The sequence below is a fragment of the Pyrus communis genome, chromosome 12 (genome assembly GCF_041283825.1).
Source record: "Pyrus communis isolate YQ-2024b chromosome 12, ASM4128382v1, whole genome shotgun sequence".
NCBI lineage: Eukaryota > Viridiplantae > Streptophyta > Magnoliopsida > Rosales > Rosaceae > Pyrus > Pyrus communis.
The window spans coordinates 14,949,208-14,969,186 of NC_142576.1; the positions used below are offsets into that span (position 1 = coordinate 14,949,208).

The following is a 19,979-nucleotide window of genomic DNA, read 5'->3' on the forward strand; positions in this document are numbered from 1 at the left end:
GAAATAGAGGAAACCACCCATGCTCCATCCTTGCCGATTCTTCTTGGGAGGCTATTCATGAAGACGGCCCGAACTAAGATAGACGTGTTTAAAGGCACTCTAACAATGGAATTCGATAGGGAAGTGATTGATTTTAATATTTCTGAAACTATGAGATTTCCTAATGATGATCACTCATGTTTCTCTATTGATATTCTTGATTCTTTGGCGTAGGCACACCTTGATCAATTACATGGCGATGCACTTGAAACGGTCATTACAAATGGCATAGAAATGAAGGATCACATGGATGGCACCATAACACACCACGGCACACAATTGAACACCCATGTCGTGGCCTTTGATGAAGATGTAATTGAGACCGTGGCAGCCCTAGAGTCATTGCCACGGCTCCAAGGTAAGTCCCCTAGTCCAATTTCAATTCCAATTTCGACTAATAAGTTGCTTCCTTCTATAGAACAACCACCTACACTTGAGCTCAAACCGTTGCCAAATCACTTGAAGTATGTGTTTTTGGGCGAGCAAGACACATTGCCCGTCATTATAGCTTCATCACTCACGGCACAAGAGGAGGAGAAATTGGTGAGGGTTCTCAAAGAGCACAAGACGGCCATTGGGTGGACTTTGGCCGATATCAAGGGTATAAGTCCTACTACGTGCATGCATCGAATTCTCATGGAAGAAGGTGCCAAACCATCAAGGGAAGTCCAACGTCGACTCAACCCACCAATGATGGAAGTAGTGAAGAAGGAAATCATCAAATTGCTTGATTGTGGTGTCATCTATCCCATCTCGGATAGTTGTTGGGTTTCACCGGTCCAAGTGGTTCCCAAGAAGTCCGGAGTCACAGTGGTGAAGAATGAAGAAGATGAACTTGTGCCTACACGCATTCAAACCGGTTGGAGGGTGTGCATTGACTATAGGAAGCTAAATGCCGCAACAAGGAAAGATCACTTCCCTTTGCCATTCATCGATCAAATGCTTGAAAGGTTAGCCGGTCATTCTTTTTATTGCTTTCTTGATGGTTATTTGGGATATAATCAAATTGTCATCGCCCCGGATGATCAAGAAAAGACCACCTTTACTTGTCCATTTGGTACTTTTGCATATCGTCGTATGCCATTTGGTTTATGCAATGATGCATGGTCAGTATATTCTCCGATTATGTTGAAAAGATAATTGAAGTATTTATGGACGATTTTAGTGTTTTTGGGGACTCATTTGATGATTGCTTGCATAATCTTACTTTAATCTTGAAAAGATGCATGGAAACTAACCTTGTTTTGAATTGGGAAAAATGTCATTTTATGGTTAAACAAGGCATAGTTTTGGGTCATATCATCTCTGAAAAAGGAATTGAAGTTGATAAGTCTAAAATAGATCTTGTACGCTACTTACCCTCTCCTACTTCGGTTAGAGAGGTTCGTTCTTTTCTTGGCCATGCAGGATTCTATAGGCGATTTATCAAGGATTTCTCCAAGATTGCACAACCCCTATGCCGTCTCCTACAAAAAGAAGTGGCGTTTGAGTTCAACGAGGAGTGTGAGAAGGCATTCAAGCTTCTCAAGGACAAGCTTACCACGGCACCTATCATCCTTCCACCTAATTAGACGTTGCCTTTTGAGCTCATGTGTGATGCATCCGATTATGCAATAAGGGCTGTTTTGGGTCAAAGGAAGAATAAGCAATCCCACGCCATCTACTATGCTTCTAGGACCTTGAATGATGCTCAATTAAACTACTCTACCACGGAAAAAGAACTTCTTGCCGTTGTGTTTGCTTTAGATAAGTTTCGTTCATATTTACTTGGCACTAAAGTGATTGTATTTTCTGACCATGCAGCTCTTAGGTACTTATTCACTAAAAAGGAGGCTAAACCACGGCTCATTAGATGGATGCTTCTTCTCCAAGAGTTTGATATTGAAATTCGAGACAAGAAAGGGAGTGAGAACGTAGTGGCTGACCATTTAAGTCGTTTGGTGTGCAATGAGGACCCCTTACCCATCCAAGAGACTTTCCCTGATGAACAATTGCTGATAGGAGCATATTCATGCGACTTAATTAGCTTGTTCTCGTGCATTTATTTTGTGTTTACGTAGCTATTTTAGTGTTTAAGGCTACTTTTGTGCATTTTCAGATTATAAGGCCAAAGTGTGCAAGAAGATGCAAATTGGAGTCTTTTGGAGCGAAAGAGGAATGAATGAGTTGAAGATTTGAAGAAACGACGAATTCCTACTCCAATGATGAATTCTTACCAAAACGAGGAATCCTACTCAAACAAGGTTTCCTATTTTAGGAAAGTTAATCCTAAGTTTCCCGTTTTGGTAACCTTTCCTAATCTTAAACGTCCGTATTTTTCTGGCCACTTTAAAGTCTTTGTAGGCGCTTTAGGACACAAAACGAAGGCCCTAGCCCAAATCCTAACCCTAAACCCCTAGCTGCACCTTGTAGCCATCCCTTTTAATTTCTGATTTTATTTCCTAATTCTAGAAGCTTTTAACTTAATTCTAATTCACCAAAATAAATTAGGGTTTGCTTTTCTTAAACCCTAGGTTTTCCACCACCTAGCCGCACCTTAGGGATTTCTCATTATTACTTTTCATATTTTTCAGCCACCAAATCCATCTTGCAGCCGCACCCTAGGTTTAAACATATATTTCATTCACAAAACCATAAAGCCGCACCTTTTTCCTAACTTTGGGGGGATTCTTCATTCACTTCTCAAGCTGCCACATTCATCACTCAACCTAATATTCACCCAAAAATCCCATAAGCCGTGGCCCCCATTTACCATTCACCCTAATAAACAAAAAAATCATTCATTGCCGCAACACCATATCCCATTCATTCATCTTCTTTTCATCAGCCATTCACCCAAAAATAAACCTAGTTCACCAAACAGCCGCACCATATTGATTCACGTCTCATTCATTTTATTTAGCCACCTTCACATAAAAAAAAAAAACCCCTAAGCCGTGACTTCATTCAGCACCTAAAAACCTAAAACAAAACCTTGCAGCCAATTCCCATTATTTTGCCGTGCCTTCCACCATTTGATTATTCTCTGCACTCTCCCAAAGGCCGTGCATCATTTACCCTAAAAAACAATACACAATAATCAATCATTAACACTATTTTCTCCCAACAGCCGCAAGAACCCATTATTTTTATTCCAGCCGCACTTTCTCCCCACCAATTGCAACACCCATCCAACACAGCCGCACCTTTCCTCCACCCTCGCAGCCACCTTACATGACACACCCCGACCCAGAAAGTCCACTTGGACCCTGAATCGAGCTGTGCTGGCCGACACCTGGAAGGTGACGAAGCCATAAAATGTGATAGTGCATAAAAAGTGAATAAATTTGAATCTAAAAGTGTCTAAGTACCAGAGTGCGCTACGAGTGGGAGCGAACCCATTTCACACGCGATGTCAGAGCATAAGTAAGGTACAGTAGTGTGGGTAAGAATCATACCCTCAGAAATATCCATTAATACTAAGATTCACCACAGATTCTTGTCGATACAAACTCAGCAGCTAAAACCTGGAGGGCACCAAACAGAAGGTGTGAGTAAGCAATAAAACCAAGCTTCCCAAAGTTACTATCTCTAAAAAAAGTAATGCCTTTAAATGTAAAACCTGTATCGTTTTCCATAAGACAGTACAACATATATACATATATCCAAACCATACTCAGAAATGACCAAAACCACGGTTTGCCATCAAATCCACCATACATTAATAAGTAGGCCAAATGAACTAAATCAATACAAAGTAATATATCAGTCAGAGTCATCTAAAATGACATGTACAACTTATCCGTATCTCATCAATCATGGCTAGCATATAAGTCGGAGTCACCTATAGTGACATGTACAACTTATCCGTATCTCATCGATCCTGGCTAGCATATAAGTCGGAGTCACCTATAGTGACCTGTACGACTTATCCATATCTCATCGATCCTGGCTAGCATATAAGTCGGAGTCACCTATAGTGACCTGTACGACTTATCTATATCTCATCAATCCTGGCTAGCATATAAGTCGGAGTCACCTATAGTGACCTGTACGACTTATCCATATCTCATCGATCCTGGCTAGCATATAAGTCGGAGTCACCTATAGTGACCTGTACGACTTATCTATATCTCATCAATCCTGGCTAGCATATAGCTCAATAAGTATACCTGCACACGAGTCGGAACCACCTAAAGTGGTCTGTACGACAGGACTGGGTGTAAATAAATACGCTCAAGTGCTACGATCACGTGAAGACTGGGCGAATAATCGCGGGTCACCTACAAGTCGGAACCACCTAAAGTGGTCTGTACGACAGGACTGTGCACCTACCTTGGATCCAAGGTGAGTGTAAGGTGCGGGAGGTGAACATCACGTGAAGGACTGTGCCCTGGCCACGGGCGGGAGCACTAACACCGAGGTGCAGGTTTATGAGCTCTCAATGCATCTCAATATAACATGTGCAACTCATGGCAACCAATACGACCGTATCGAAGTTGCCTAATTCATAACTGTAGTCATGCTATAACGCAATCGATTCAACTAGTACCATAAACTCACCTGAACTTACCTGGGTGTCCTGAGTTCACCTTTGCACTTGAAAGCATTCCCAATAATTATATGCAAGTAATATACATATGGATATATCATAATGCAATCTACTACTCAACCATGTCGTAGCATTTTCAATTATAAACAATATAGTGTGAAGTGTACAATCAATAACGCCCTACTCCCAAACTACTTATTTTCAAGGATAATTATCCATGACAATCCAATTAACTCTAATTTAACTAACTAATTCACAAAACTAAAACTTGTCTTTACCAATTTCCTTCGCATTACTCAATTTCCCAAGCAAGGCTTTTGTCTCAAATATTTTATGGCTGCATCTAACGTCTCGTTAGACTGCCTACGTACCCTAAACAGGGATCAAGCCATTCGTAGTTCACATAGTACTTCAAGCATTCACAATAATTATATATGAAAGTAATATGCCTAATCAATTTAAAGGTGTCGATAGAACTCTCAATAATAAGTACGATAAAAAGGAAAAGATGCACTCACCTGGAGTCCACGCTATGATTCTCTAGTGCACGCATCGAGGCGTCCTGAATGATTGGTCCCTGTGACCAATTATCAAATCACATCTCAGAACTCTTATCCGTAGAATATGTAATTCACATAAAACACAACCTCAACGACATTCTAAAATAGTTTGAGACCCATTGACCACAAGTCAACCGTCGATCAAAGATCGACGGTAGGGTTTACAACCCTGTATAACCTGACCCGGAAGATCCGCACATCAGATTTCCAATCCGCAACTTCCAACGATCCACAATATGTTTCTAGAATAACATATTAAAATTTCATTACGATCCAACGGTCAGATCTCCGCCAATTGCCTAAAACAAGTGGTCGTGAACATTTATTTTACTAACTTACAAATCCAATTCGGAAAGATCCGTACATCGGATTCCCGATCCATAAATTCCTATGATCTTTAAATATTACGTATTATAATGTACCCAAGTTTGGTGACGATCCAACGGTCGGATCGTCGATTCACATTTTCATCAAGCAATGTATCGTAACGAATTTAGGTTCCAACGATCAACCTATGTCATTCTAATAACAAAACTGAATTCAAGACATTTGACATAGCCTAAAAATAGCATTGGCGGCCCACTGGCCACGCGCCGCCGCACGCGCCGCCGCGGGTGGCGGTCGGCCGCCCCGACTCGCCGGAAAATCCAACTATTTCCAAAAATTCTCAAACTTCACAGAAATGAAGATCTCAGTGAGTGGAGCAACTTTCATACCTGCCACGAAGTCCAAAAGTGGACGGAAGATGGTCAATTTTGCCCACGAAGCCGGCGGGTGCCTAAAACTTCCCGACGTCGATTCGTCGTCTACGGTGGTCCAACGGGGTCAAGGTTGGTTGGGTTTTGCTCCTGGGATGATGGGCTACAAAGCCCAAGTGGTGGCATCGGCCATTGCTTTGCCGATTTGCCGGAAAATCGAAAAGGGTGGCCGGAGCACCATTGATTTTCGTCAACTTTCGTGGCCTCAAACCTCCACATCCCATGGTTAATCAAGGTGGTTCTTGGGTGGGTTTTGTAGAGGGGAATGAGAGCTTCAAGATGGTGGTGGTGGCATCGAAAAACTCCACCGGAGTTGGCCGGAATCGGCCCTGGAAAATGGGTGGTCGCGAGTGGGAAAACCCACGGGAAAAGCTGGGATTTTTTTTTTTTTTTTTTCTTTTTCTTTCTTTCCTTTTTCTGATTGGGCTTCACCTTAAATAATCAATTTCTAACGTTCGTAACTATACCGTTATAATCCGGACTCGCAAACGGCTTTCGCCTATGCGTTCACATCCACGAGTATTACGAGAATATGTTAAAAGAATAAGTCATACGTCTCTCTAGACGATGGTCAACAGAAGTCAAAGTCCTTGCCTCTAGGGCAATTTCGTAAATTCACGCTTTTAAAATAAAATAAAAACGTAAAATCTGGAACGGGTTGTCACATTACACACCTTCCTCCATCACTCCACCACCTTGCCGCACCACCACACTTCCTTAAATCCATCCCCAATCCAAAATAACATCCAAATCATCCATTTAACCTCACTGCCGCAGCAAGGAGAAAAAGAAAGAGGACTTAGACGCGCAGAAATTCAAGTGGATTCCTTGGGCGTTCTAGGTGTAATCAATCCTTTGTGCTTTATGTTTAAATTCAATTGTATTTCTCTTTTTGTGAACATGAGAGGCTAAACCCCTATTTAGCTAGGGGGTGATTCGAAATCATGTTTATGCTTGCAATATGATTTGATTACTTTTGGTTGGAATTTCATGAATGGTGAATTCAATTTGTTTAACTGCTTGATTGATAACTTATTTGTGTATGTTTATTGAGAGTGCACGCTTAATTTTCATGCATGAATATGACGCTAGAATATAAGTGAGTTTCACCTAATAGTTATGAACTTATATTCATAAGTAGTGGAGGTTGCTTATAAACAATCGCGTTAAATGAATTCTTGGCACTAGTTTCATGCTCATCATAGTAACGAATGTCTCCTCAATACTTATAGTTTTCATGATGCTTAATGATCTTTGATTGTATCTTTATTGTGCTTTTCACGTAAAGGACTTTTGGAGAATGTTTTGAATTGCGTTGCGCTAACCCATCCAATTCATTAACTTAAGGAAAACTTGACGGTTAATTTAAGCGGACCTAATTAACCCGGGGTGTTGAGTTTCATAATTTATCGAAAGACCAACCGAAAATCATCTTGTATGCAAGTGTAACATGTGTGGAGAAGAACCTTCTAGCTAGCATTCATCCATATTTTCATCACATTCATATTTATATTCTGCCTTTTAATTACAATCTTTGCATTTAGTTAATTTCGTCAAAACCTCAATCCCCCTTTACTTTAGTGTCTAATTTAGTTAGAAAGTGTCTTAGTTTGTGTTTATAAGTGTTTTGCATTCTTTGAGTCTAGTTTAGTGTTTTTAACGTTTGTTTTACGTTTTTGAGTCAATTTCCAAGCGATTTAGTAATCCCTCCTAATCCCCGGTTAAGAACGATCCCTACTTATACTTATACTACAATTGTCACAAGAGGGTTTTAATTTGTGTGCTTATTTAGTTAGCATCAATTGCTGTCCATTAAGGTATGTGAACCTTGGTATGCCGATTTGGTCAATTCTTTGGTGTCAAAACGTGTTCCAAGTACCCTAGCAAGGCACCAACGTGATAAGTTAAAGAAAGAGGCACGGTTTTATGTATGGGATGACCCATATTTGTGGAAGTTTTGTGCAGATCAGATTGTGCGTCGTTGTGTGCATGATTGTGAGTTTAATTCGATTCTAACATTTTGTCATACCTATGCTTGTGGGGGACATTTTGGCACACAACGCACTGCCCTTAAAGTGTTAGAATGTGGTTTTTATTGGCCAACAATCTTTAAAGATGCTAGAACATTTTGTTTAACTTGTGATCGTTGCCAACGAATGGGAAATATAGGTGCAAGGGACCAAATGCCGCAAACACCTATCTTTAATGTTGAAATTTTTGATGTTTGGGGCATTGATTTCATGGGCCCTTTCCTATCTTCATTTGGTTTTACTTATATTTTGCTTGCGGTGGATTATGTCTCAAAATGGGTGGAAGCCAAGGCCACCCGTACTAATGATTCTAGAGTTGTTGTAGATTTTATAAAGACTAACATTTTTGCTAGATTTGGGATGCCTCGAGTGCTTATTAGTGATGGAGGCTCTCACTTTTGTAATCGTACCATTGAAGCACTACTCAAGAAGTATCAAGTCACACATAAGGTTTCAACACCTTACCATCCCCAAACCAATGGCCAAGCCGAGGTGTCCAATAGAGAAATCAAGCAAATCTTGGAGAAGACCGTTGGACCAACAAGAAAAGATTGGAGTGTGCGTTTGGAGGATGCATTATGGGCCTATAGGACGGCATACAAGACACCAATAGGCATGTCCCCTTTTCGGCTAGTGTATGGCAAGCCATGTCATCTCCCCGTGGAGTTGGAGCACAAGGCTCATTGGCGATCAAGACATTCAACATGGACATAGATGCGGCTGGAATGCATAGAAAGTTGCAATTGAATGAACTTGAGGAACTTAGGCGTGAAGCATATGAGAATGCTTGCATTTACAAGGAAAAGACCAAAGCTTTCCATGACAAGATGATCTGAAGCAAAACATTCTCCATAGGGCAAAAAGTTTTACTTTTTAATTCCCGCCTTCGTTTATTCCCTGGTAAGTTACGTTCTAAGTGGATTGGACCTTTTGTTGTTGCTAATGTTTTTTCACATGGCGCAGTTCAAATCCAAAGTTTGAGGAATGGCCAAGAATTCAAGGTGAATGGGCATCGTTTGAAGCCCTATTATGCAAATGTTGAAGGGCAAGTTGTGGAGGATATCACACTCCATGCCGTGGGCTCCAAGTGAGGATAAGAAGAATGCTCGTCTGGCTGCACGACGTTAAAGAAAGCGCTTATTGGGAGGCAACCCATGCATTCAACGAGAGAGGATGTGGGCAATTCACCAATTCAAGCTACAAAATCAGATTTGCTCCTCAATCTCTATCTCTTTATTATTTTTATTTTGTCATGTTAGTTCATTTATATTGTTTGTTTGGATGTGAATCTTTGTGTGAAACATTGAGGACAATGTTTGATTTAAGTGTGGGGGGGGTAAACAAAGTGTTTTTCATGCAAATTCGTGGGATTTTATCACCCATCATTTCTAAAGTTGTTTCACACTGTTTTTAAGTGTTTTTAGAGTGTTTTGAAGTGTTTTTATGTCTTTTGATAAGAAAATCCGAAAATTTACAAAAAAATTACAAAATAGTTTTGAAAAACCCAAAAAGAGTTGTTTTTAAGTTGTTTTTGTGTGTTTGTTTGTGTCTTAGGTCACCTTCCAACACAATGATGAGGATTTGGTTTTTAATTGCATGACTATTAAAAGAACGTTGTAAACATGGCTGGAAGTTGATTTATGCTTTGGTTTATGCTTGGTTATGGTTATAATTTATGAATTCACATGTAATTACAAAGATAAAATCAGTTTTTGTAACATGCTTGAAGGAAGAAACTCAAACTAACGCTACATCCTTGAGAGACTTGAGCCTATAACGTTCTTTGGAGAGTATAATCTGTGATTTCTTGTTTTCTAAAGTCGTTGCATGATCTCATCATTCTTTGCTTGGTTGCTATTTAGAATGCATTTCATTATAGTTCCAAATACTAGAACTCATGCCCATTTCATTCAAAGCATGGTATTGATTGCATAACATACAATAAGATGAAGTTGTTAGTAAAGCCAGAGCCAAAAAGCCTATCCCTTTTCATATGTATTGTAGGATTAACCCTCTTGAGCCTTTTCAAAGCCTATTTTCGTTGTTACCCACATTATCCTCACCTAGCCTAGAATAGGACTTTCCATACCTTGGTTCTTAAAGGATAGTGAAGCACGACTTAGAGTGAACTCCTTTGGTCAATATATGGCGGAAAACGAGTGTGGGGGAAGATGATAGGGCACGAAAAAGAAAAAAAAAGAGAAAGAAAAAAGAGAAAAAAAGAAGAAAAGAAGAGAAATTCGTAGAAAAATCAAAAGAAAATAGAAAAGTGTTCAAAAGAAAGAAAAGGAGTTGAAAAATAAGTGAGAATGAACTCACAAGTGTTGGTTGTTGAAGGAAGGGTCCAAAAGAGTGAATTTGACCCTAAATGTTGCATGAATCTTCCCTTGTGTTTAAAAGTTGGTTTTTGCCATTAGAAGTGAGTTTAAGTGTCAAATTCATTACTTTGCTTACTATTGCTTTAAGAATGTTTGTTTATCCTTACCTTTCTTTGTTAAGCCAAGACCTTAGCCTCGTTACAACCCTCAACTTCTATCTTGATGTTATGTGTTCAATATGTGGAGTTTGAATTTGGTATGAGCATATGGAATCACTGGTTCTCGTTCTAAGTAGTAGTATTCCATTCATGAGATCATATTCATGTCATTGTCGTAAATCCAGAAAATGCTTTCTTTGATATAACATATGTGAGTGTTAGTCTTCATATTTACATCAATCTTCTCACATATACCTAGTGTAGGGTGTGAAGTTAGAAAATCTGTGTGAAAATAGAGTGCATTCTAGTGAGGAATTGAGGGAATTCTCTAAGGCATGTTACTACATTCAAAACATTGTTTTAATTGATTATATGTGAGCTAATAAGTAGTAACTATGATTAAGTGTTTGTTGAAGTGTAAAGAAAGCTAAAAACCGTGGGAATGATGTTCTTTAATGTGTCATGTTCGTTGGAAATCCCTGAGGTACATGTTGGAAGGTCTAGAATGTGTTTTGTTTTGGTTCATTTCGTTTTGCTTGAGGACTAGCAAAAGCTAAGTGTGGGGGAATTTGATAGGAGCATATTTAGGCGACTTACTTAGCTTGTTTTCATGCATTTATGTTATTAATTCATAGTTGTTTTAGTATTTTAAGCCATTTTCGTATGTTTCTAGGTCCTAGTGGCAAAGGGAGCAAGAAAGTGCATTTTGAGGCTATTTGGAGCATTTTTGGGCATGGATTGGATAGCTTAACCATGGAGCAAAGAGGATGGACGAAATTGAAGACAAGAAAAGCTAGGAAAGGCTACAAATCTGGTGGAAGAAGTTCTATTCCAATGAAGATAAGGAAGAAGCAAGAAACAAGGAACCTTATCCAACCTTATCCAACCTTATCTTATCCTATCCTAGAAACCTTATCCTATCCTAACTCTAACATTATCCTATTCTATCCTATCCAAATCAGATTGGGACTTAAACCTAGCTAATTAGGGGGAATCAATTACACATCTAAACACCTATTTCAGTTTCTAGAAGACTTATCCATACCAATGCCGCAAGACACCATTCCTTGTAGGTTTAGGAATCACAATCCTTGTCCTACTCTTATATCACATGTCCTAGGCCCTTTAGGATTAGGAATCTGCCTTAAACACAGTTTCTAGAACACCTTATCCTATCCCTACATGTGTGCCGCACCTAGCCTTCTAGAACTCCCTAATTCCTAGCCGCACTACCTATTCCAAATCCCACTTGATTTCTGCCTTGAGTTAACCCTCTTTCAATGGGATTATGCAATCCTTTTCCTTTACTAAGTGTGCCAAACTAGCCTATATAAACAGCCCTTGCCACACCACCTCACCTGCCTAAATCCATCCAAAACCCAGAAAATCATCCACAAAACCACCCTAGACCTTGTGCCGTGACTTAGCAAGGAAGAGGAGAAGGAAGACCAAGCCTTGGGCGTTTGTGCATTCGAGTTGGAGTGTTGGACGTTTTTAGGTGTAATCTATCTTTTATTTTAATGTTTAATTCTATGTTGCTTTGTTTTGTCATGAACATGAGAAGCTAAACTCGTTTTAGCCTAGGGATGCTTTGAAACCATGATTACGTTTATAATATGAGTTGATTAAGTCCAGTTGTGATTTCATAAATTGTGAACGCAATTTACTTAACCGTTTGATGGATAACTTATTCTTGTATGTTTATTAGGGAGGCCTACTTAATTTGCATGCTTGAATTTGGGGATAGAATATAAGGGTGTTTCACATAATCATTACAAACTTATGTTCACAAGTAGTTAAGGTTGTTTTCACAATCATGTTAAGTAAATTCCTAGCATGCGTATCATGATGTCATAGTTACAAGTGCTTTGTCAATACCTATGATTTCCATTGAACGTAATGATCTTTGACCGTATCTCTATTATGATGTCATGTAGGGGACTTTTGAAGAATGCTTTGGGTTGTCGTATGATGTCATCCAATCCACTAACTTAAGGGAAATCTGAGGGTTAATTAGTGATGTCACGGTTAATCTGGGGTGTTGAGGTTCATGGTTTATCGGAAAAGCAACTGGAAATCAACTTATGTTAGAAAGTATCATGTGTGGAGAAGTATCCCTTGGTTATCCCATCATCCATTAGTTTTTCTTAAATTCGTCCAAAATCTGTTTTAAAGTTTTAAGTCACTTGTTTTCTTTTAAATTCGTCCAAAATCAAAACCCCTTTTCTTATTTGTTCCAAATCTGTCCAAAAGAGTCTTTTTGAGTCTTTAGAGTCAAAACCAAGTGTATTTTCGTCCAAATTAAGTCTTAGAGTCTAAATTGAGTCTTTTTGGTTGTTTTGAGTTGTTTTGAGTCTTTAAAGTTTGTTTTTGGTCATACAAGTTAGTAAGAGTCTTGTGAGTTTATTTAAAGTGTTTTAAAGCATATTTTCACATCTTTGAGTCAATTTTTATTAGATTAGCAATCCCTCCTAATCCCCGGCCTAGAACGATCCCTACTTATATCTATACTACAATTGTCAAAAAGAGGGTTTAATTTGAGTGTTAGAATATTTCACATCAGCCAACATGGACGGACGAATTTGGACTTCAAGAAGTTGGAAATGTGATAAGAAGAGGAAGGAACTAAGCTAAGGACAAAGGGGATAAGGAAGGAGATCAAAAGAGGAAACATTATCCAAAACCTTATCTAACCTTATCCAACATGATCAAAAACATTATCCAAACCTTATCTCATCTTATCCTATCCAAACCTTATCATGTCTTAATCCTAATTGCAACGGGACCTAAATGGATAATTCTAGAACCTATTTCTAGAAGCATCCTATTCTAGAAGGCCTAAATCTGCCACAAAACCTATTCTTTCTAGAAACCCTAGAAAAGTGGCGCCCCAAACCTTTCTAGAAGGCTTTGCCTTGCCTTGCAAGCCAAGCAACCCTCTCCCCTAAATCTGCCGCACCTTCCTAGGCCTAATTCCTTTGGGATTCTGATTTTCAAGGCCTAATCCTTGTGGATTTGGGTATACAAATCCTTTTATAAAGCTATGTGGGCCAAAACCTTCTCCTAAGTGGATTTGATTAACCATAGCCGAACCCTAGGGCCCTAGTCCACTAAATCTGTTAAGCCTAACCCTAATCTACTTAACCCTAGGACTATATAAACTTAATTGCAGCCAAAAATTCGTACAACTGATAGGAGCATATTCATGCGACTTAAATGGCTTGTTCTCGTGCATTTACGTTATGTTTCTCTAGTTATTTTAGTCCTTTATGCTTCTTTTGTGTGTTTTCAGGTTCTAAGGGCCTAGGGAGCAAGAAAGTGCATTTTGAGGCCATTTGGAGCATTTTTGGGCATGGATTGGATAGCTTATCCATGGAGCCAAAAGGATGGACGAATTTGAAGGCCTTGTATTCACTTTGGACATAAAACAAAGGGCCTAGCCCATTCTCTCTTATTCTCTCCCTTATAGCCATGCAAAGAACCATCCATTCCATCAAAAACAATCCATCAATTCACATGCAAAACCACCATTAACACACATGCACCCAAACAAAGCCAACCTAGCTAACCCTACATGCATTCTTTATTCACTCTTCATCATTGCATTCATTCTCCAAACACTTTCATTAATTAAAACACATTTGCACATCCATTCATTCTTTCCCCAAAGCCGTGCATTCCCAATCCCTTTCCAACATTTCACATGCATTTCCACCTTGGTCATGCTTTCCCATTTCATTAATCATTCACTTTGCATTCATTCAATCAACCCACATGCACTTTAATTATTCAAACATGTAGTCACATAATCATTCACCCTATCCATTCTTTGTCACAAAACAATGTCACATACACTCATCATCACACAACCTAGCTAACCCTACATGCATTATTTATTAACTCTTCATCATGCATCAACATTTTAAATCATCAAAAAAATCAACCCATTGCCGTGCATAATTCCTCAACCATTTCAGCCACATTCTTCCACTTTGCCTTTCATCATTGCACCACAAATCAATCAACACATGCATTCCCTTCACATTCACCCACATGTCCATTTAATCATTCAACCACATTCCCATTAACCACAAAACAAATCACACAACACACCAACACACATGCATCCTGAAATTCTTTGCCGTGCAATCACATGCATTTCCCTTGACATTTTCAGCCATCACACTTCATCATTACACCACCATTCACTCTTTAACCCACACATACTTCACACAAACAACATTCACATGCATTCACATGCATTTCCAACACAAAACACACTCAAAACCGTGGCCACCTTTGCATTTCAGCATTCCCATTTGCATTTTCAGATTTCCAGCTTTCCAACCTAGCCACATTCACATGCATTCACTCATAATCATTCACCAAACTTGCAGCCACATTTCCACCCACCTCCTAGCTGTCATGTTCCCTCCATTACTCCTATAAATAGCCTTGCATTCATTCATTCAAGGATCATCTCATTCACAACACAACAACAAACACAAAAACAGCAACCTTGTTGCCGTGAGTTTCTCTCCATTTTCTGCACCATTTTCTCCACCACTCCTCACCTATTTCCATAATTCCCCACTCCATTCCACACTTCCATCCCCCAAACCAATTATCCCTAGACCTTATGCTACAATAAAGAGGAAGAGAAGAGGGCCTAAACGTTCATACAATTCAAGTTTGAGTTGTTGGAATGTTTAGGCGTTTCTTTGATTTCAATGTTTAATTTCAATTCTCTTTGTTTTGTATGAGGAACTAAACCCCCCTTTAGCTAGGGGGGGATTCGAAATATATGTTTATGCTTGCATTTTGATTTGATTACTTTTAATTACGTTTCATAAGTTGTGAATTCAATTTGTTTAACTATTTGATTGATATCCTATTTATGTATGTTTATTGAGAATGAACGCTTAATTTTCATGCATGAATATGACGCTAGAATATAAGTGAGTTTCACCTAATCGTTATGAACTTATATTCACAAGTAGTGGAGGTTGCTTATAAACAATCGCGTTAAACGAATTCTTGGCATAAGTTTCATGCAATCATAGTAACGAATGCCTCGTCAACACTTATAGTTTTCATGATGCTTAATGATTCTTGCTTGTTTCTCTATTATGCAATTCATGAAGGGAACTTGTGAGGAATGCTTTGGGTTGTCGTATGCAATCATCCAATTCATTAACTTAAGGAAAACTTGACGGTTAATTTAAGCGGACCTAATTAACCCGGGGTGATGAGTTTCATAATTTATTGAAATGCAATTGGAAATCATTTTATTATGCAAGTGTAACATGTATGGAGATGAACCCCTTAGCTAGCCATACCATCCATTCATTTCCGTCAATTTCATATTTACAATTTGTTTTCTTTACAATCTATCCATTTTAGTTTAAATTCGTCCAAAATCAATCCCCCCATATTTCGTTTAAGTCTTAGTCTTAATCTTTCTTATTTTTAGTTTTGCTTTCTTCGAGCATTAAATAGTGTTTTATATTGTGTTTTTACGTTTTTAAGTCAAATCCAAGTGATTAACAATCCCTCCTAATCCCCGGTCCAGAACGATCCCTCACTTATCCATTCTACTACAATTGTCAAACGAGGGTTTAATTTGAGTGTCAAGTAATTTTCGCATCAAATTTTGGCGCCGTTGCCGGGGATTAGAAAATTTGCTAATCCCTTGGATTGTTTGTTTCTGTATTGTCTTTTAGATTTAGTTTTTTTTATTTTTTTTTATTTGTGTTTTGTTTGTTAAGAACAAGATGGCACTTGATAATGCTTCTCTTTTGTCACAACTCATGGAAAGGTCCCAAATGCAAAGAGTTGATATATTTAATCTTCAATCAAGGAATAACGTGTTTTCCAATACTTACAATTCGGATTGGAGTGATCATTCAAACTCTATGTGGTGGGAACCTCAAAATGCTCAACAAGGAGGATATTGGCAGCCACCACAACCTCATATTCAATATGCCCAACCAAATTTAAGTTCGTCAATAAATTATAACCAAAAGCTTGATGAATTAATTTGTTTGGTGCAGGGCTTACAAAATCAAGACAATGAGGCTCAACAAGAAGGATATTGGCAGCCGTATGAGGAGTTCTATTCAACACCTATGCAGCCACCACAACCTGCCCAAAGTAATGTAGGTAATTCAAATGATAATGATACGATTTTTCAATTACTTACTACTCTGGAAAAGCAAATTGGGCAGATAGCGGAGTTCGAAGGACAATTTTGCGACCAAGGCGAACTCCCTAGTTCAACCATTGCAAATCAGAAGGGAGAATTTGAAACTGCCAAGGAAATCATGTTGAGAAGTGACAAGGAGGTTGGAACGGACCCTCAACCATCAAAATCAAATCACAAGGAAGAGGAATACACCCAACCCACGGAAAGGGTGGAAACACCTTTACCGGAGGCTCCTATTGCTCCTATGCCATCTAATACAGGTATGGTTGTTCCAAATTTCATTATTTTTAACCCTATTCCTTGCAGATTCATGACTTCCAAGGAAGAAGAAGGTGAAAAAGACATCTTGGAAGCCCTTCCAAAGGTGACAAGTAGGGAATGTCATGAATCCATCAAAGAGGACGTTCTTGAAACCACAAAATCCAAAGAAGTTAAATTTGATGACATTGGACAAGTAATAACCATCACTTGCAATCTGGCCAAGTCCAATATCCCTGAAACTTTCAAAGGAGTGGTATTTGTCATTGAGTTATTGTCGGACAAAACAAGTAAGTATTTTTTTCCAAATTCCATTAGATTTTATACTAACTTGCTATTTTTTTTGAATCAGGCACCTACACTAGAATTCAAACCAATGCCGGTTCACTTCAATTATCACCTTCCATTCAAGGACCAATTCCATGCCGTTTGATTTTATTTATGTTAATAAAAAAAAAAAAATAATAATAATAAAAAAAAATTGCATTTCAATAAATTATGAAACTCATCACCCCGGGTTAATTAGGTCCGCTTAAATTAACCGTCAAGTTTTCCTTAAGTTAATGAATTGGATGATTGCATACGACAACCCAAAGCATTCCTCACAAGTTCCCTTCATGAATTGCATAATACGGAACCAAAAAAATAAAAAAAAACAAAAAAAAAAAAAAAAATAAAAAAAAAAAAAAAAAAAAAAAAAAAAAAAAAAAAAAGAAAAAAAAGAAAGATACTAAACATGGAGAAAGGTGGAGCTTCACAAAGGTTGTTTGCGTGAAGTCCCACTACGAGGCGCAGAAGCGGAAGGCGCAGAAGCGGGAGGCATAGAAGCGGGAGGCATCGAAGCGGAAGGCATCGGAGCGGGAGGCATCGGAGCTAGAGCATTCCAAGCCTCAATACTTGGCCAAGCGCTGGATGACCCAGGAAAAAGGTGCCTCTGGAGATAAGACGCAAGCCTTTGACGGTCACTGTGAATTCGACCCTCAGATTCTTGCAGCTCATCAAGCTTCCTCTTCATCCCCGACGAATAGTTATTTGCAAGCACATGCAAACTTCTATTCTCGTACTTAAGCTGCTGGATCTCTTGCTTAAGTCTTTCCACCTCTGCCATCAACGATTCCACCTGACGGGAGCGGGCAAGCAGGCGTAGGCCCATGTTGGACACAGAGCTCGCACACTGAACACTAAGTGCGAGGGACTCTTGAACGGCCAACTCATCGGACCGTCCTGACAGCAGCCTACTATCTTTTGGAGTGAGGAGGTTTTTAGCTACTATTGTAGCTGTTGTGGCGTCCTGCATCACAGAGTCTTCACCTGAAAGAGGACCGTTAGAAGATAAAAAAGAAGGGCGCCATACATTACCTTGACGGGGCGCAACCGGATCGCTGCTGAGACTCAAATCTAAGCTAAGGTTCGATGAGTTTGCCATTTTTTTCAAAAGTGTTCAAAGAGAAGGGGTGGATGGAGTTAAAAATTTCACAAAGGGCCGGAGTCGAGTTTCAGGAATGGGAAATCTTCAGAGTGTGTTTGTTGTGGTGATCGATAGCTCAATAAAAAAGCCAAGGCGACGCGTCCACCGATTCAAAAAGCCGGAATTTCCGGCGTAATTTTGGCGACGCTTTCTCTGCTTTTCAGAAGACGCGTGCAGCTTTGTCAAAAGATTTCTTCTTTTCAGACAACACGTGGAGGCCATCACCGCAACTACATATCTTTAGCCGACAAGCGCAAAGTTCGGCGACGCTTTCTCTGCTTTTCAGAAGACGCGTGCAGCTTTGTCAAAAGGAGTCGCATCTGCACTACCACGTGTCGTTCAGAAAGCGAAGGGGCGTCGTTCAGAAATCGAAGGGGCGCCTGCTCAGAAATCGAAGAGGCGTATTCAAAGATCGAACAGGCGCCACTATTTCAAAAAGCCGGAATTGCGGGATCAAAACGTTTGTCGACAAGGGTAAAAAGTACCACCACTTGATATTATCTCTATATATGTCGACCTTCGTCTTTTATGGCAAGGAAAACCTGAAGAAAATGCCCAACTCTCCCTCACCTCTGAGGGCGCACTCCCAGCAAAGCCTTTCGAAATACTCAATTCTTTCTTCTTCCCCAAAGATGATACCAGATGCTTGGAGTACATATGACCCAGGAGGAAACGGCGGATTGAAGCATGTGCTGATTCATTCACCGCTTCTTCAAAGCAAAGGTATCTCATATCATCAAGGTCAAAAGCAAAAGTATCTCATATCATGCTCTTTCCCTGTCTTTTTCTTTGTCCTTGTTCTTACTCGCATGGCAAAGTAAAAGAAGCAATCAGCCGGCACTTGGAGTCAATCTTCCGATCTGGAGCCAACTGCCTGGAATCTATTCCTGATTGCTTACCTAGCGTTGCTCTCGAGTAGTCATCTTCAACGGTTGATACACTTCCGGAGAAGGGACCACTTCTGCAAAGGGGAGCGAGTAAGGCAAGTGAAAATGATACATTGAAGCATGTGGAGACAAACATAGGCTGAGTTATCCTCCAACCCTTTTCAATACGAATTGGAAAGATTGAACAAAGAAACAGACCAAAAGGGTATGCTCAGACCTTCGGGGGAGACCAAAAGAACCATCCTGCTGCCCAGTTCAAGAAGTAGCACAAAGGAAAATCAACGATGGGCAGAAACCAGTTCAAGAGTAAGCCTGTGGAATCACAAAGATCAAAAGCCTCAATGCAATTACCAAGGAGAAGATGGAATTTACACTCTATAACCAGATTTGCGTCTCTAAACTCTTCTCTTTGTTAATTACATTCTGCCATGTTTAGTATGTTTAAGTGCTTTTTGTGTATTTACTTATGCTTTGTGTGAATCTATGGTTAAAACATTGAGGACAATGTTTGATTTAAGTGTGGGGGGGTAACTAAGTATGTAGATGCAAATTCGTTGAATTTTATCACCCATAACTTCAAGTGTTGTTCCTTGCTGTTTTAAATTGTTTTTAAGTTGTTTTAGAGTGTTTTAGTATGTTTTGTTTTTATAACTCCGAAAATCACATAAAAATTTGAAAAACATGTTTTAAAAAGCCTAAAAAGAGTGTTTTGAGTCGTTTTTGTGTGTTTGTGTCTTAGGGTACCTTCCAACACAATGATAAGGATT

At 39.3% G+C, this 19,979-nt stretch overlaps 1 long non-coding RNA gene across 1 annotated transcript; it reads right to left on the bottom strand.

Annotated features, from left to right (window-relative positions):
- Window positions 1–3,361: 3,361 nt before the first annotated feature.
- LOC148692376 (uncharacterized) lies at window positions 3,362–6,299 on the bottom strand. The gene is made up of 3 exons (XR_015954047.1): window positions 5,847–6,299; window positions 5,089–5,147; window positions 3,362–3,545 (listed from the first exon to the last, which is right to left on the bottom strand). It is a non-coding gene; the product is annotated as an uncharacterized LOC148692376 (long non-coding RNA).
- Window positions 6,300–19,979: the final 13,680 nt, after the last annotated feature.